Raw genomic sequence first — 2,117 nt, forward strand, 5'->3', positions numbered from 1 at the left:
CCCCCCCCCACCAACTGCTAGTTCCTTACCAGGATAAAGTAATCCCGTGTAATTATTTCCATTGAGATAGAAGGTCTGTGACAACCAAATCCACTAAGTGTTCCTAGTTTTTAGTGTTAAAAATACTGTTTAATTGGACCTTACTGTAGGAAAAGTCTGGTGATTGGAACAGGGGTTTATGGCAGGATTAAGCCTTGTGGGGGTTCAAGTAGGCAGTCATGCTACAGGTCTCACCATCTCAAAGTTGGCCAGAAGTCACAGGCTGTGACCAGGCACCATGCAAGGCCGGTGTTGTAATGTACCCCACGAATCACAGAAGGACGCCTCAAGAAGTTGAATTAAAGACTCACATTTATTGCAATCCGGGACTATGAGGGGCCATTCCCCAAATCTCATAGTGATAAGATGGCCCAAACACCAGATTTATATAGGCAAAGATCACAAAGGTATTGATTACATCCCAAGGTTTGGAATGAGGAACCCGGTTCGACCAGTATGACCACAACCAATGGGATAGTCACAGTACAATCCATAGGGAATTCAGTCGAATGGGGTGATTTATATAATTCAGAAAATCAAAATAACTTTTCTATAGTTAAACAAAGCAAATAAGCACAGAAGCCAAACAGCAGTGTTAAAGTTAAACTATAGTTTCTACCTGAGGTGACTGCTACCCTACTTCACCGGTAGTCTTTTCCTCCTGCCTTCCTGGAGAACTGTGCTTTTAAGGGAAACCAGACTTCTTCAACTTTGGCATCAGTGAGAGTTTGGGCTGGAGAATTGTGCGGTGGGGCTGTCCTGTGCGTTGTCCCCTGCTGACAGCATCCCTGGCCCCTCTCCTCTGGATGCCAGTCATGCCTCCTCTGTCCCACCTCATGACAACAGGAATATCTCCAGACATTGCCAAGTGCCCCTTCCCAGGTCAATCACACCTGGTTGAGGACCACTGCAGTAAACAGACTCAAGATTCAACAGCAGCGAATGGAATTTTGTTTTTAATTTTATTACTGGGAAAACTGCTAGCTGGAGCATCTTTTGTGCTATTTGTTGGTAATTCCACTTTTTTACTTTTATTTATTTCTCTCTTCCCTTTGTAGACAAGAGGGGCTACTTGCTAACCTGACAAGCTCAGGGAAGGCCTGCACGGCAAACTCAGAGACCTAAAGTAACCACAAGGAGAGTCTGAAATCAAAACTTGAACTAAAAGCAGTTATTGTGGGTAGTCATGTCCTAGGCTGGTATTTTCCTTGACAAGGCCAATCTTTATTACCTAAGCTTATAGTCTTTTTGCATCTACAATAACATAGACAACATATCTAGATAACATATCATTGAAATGTCAGGGTGATTGTAACTTCCCTTTTTTCCCTGGACCCCACAGGGCACAACCAAATGCCCTGGGCACCAGGACAGATACCACAAATTCCTTCATTATTATTGTTATCATGTTAATTGTGGCCTGTTAACTATCCCGTACCCACCTAAGTAAAAGAAGTATGTGTCTATCATTTTACTTTTTACCCAATCCCAGAGGTTTCCCTGCTTTGCTTTCTCCCGCCTCTCTCATCTATCACCAATGGATTTCATGTAACCCACTAATGTCTCCTCTTTTGATTGAAATGTATAAAAATAGGTGGAAAAAACCACCATTCTCTGGAGCATTATCCCAATCTGTTGAGATTCTGCTTCCTGGCAATTGTCAGCTGTTTGGCTCAAATAAACTCACAAAAATTCTTTACAGGTTTGAATGGATTTACATTAACACTTTCTAGGTTCTTTGGTTGACCTAATAATTAAATTGATACAAGACAGCTTAACAGAAGAAAAACAATTTTAATTTTAGACCATCGTTGTTCATTTTAGCCCGATGATATTTTTCCATTGATTTTTAGAAATAGTGGAAGGGGTGGGGAGAGACAGCCCCTTCCCCTTCCCTCCTGGGAGCCTACCAGGTATCGATATCACCCCCAGACAGGCTTAGGCAGAGGTTAAACTTCCCCCAAACCTTTCTGGTCATTACAGGAGAAAAGATGACACTGACCCAGTGGGGGCTAGGACCTGCCCAGGGCATGGCAGCACCTTTGAGTTTTTCATGAGCCATGGGATCCCTCTTTCCC

Source organism: Myotis davidii, unplaced genomic scaffold, assembly GCF_000327345.1.
Source record: "Myotis davidii unplaced genomic scaffold, ASM32734v1 scaffold556, whole genome shotgun sequence".
Classification (NCBI taxonomy): Eukaryota; Metazoa; Chordata; class Mammalia; order Chiroptera; family Vespertilionidae; genus Myotis; species Myotis davidii.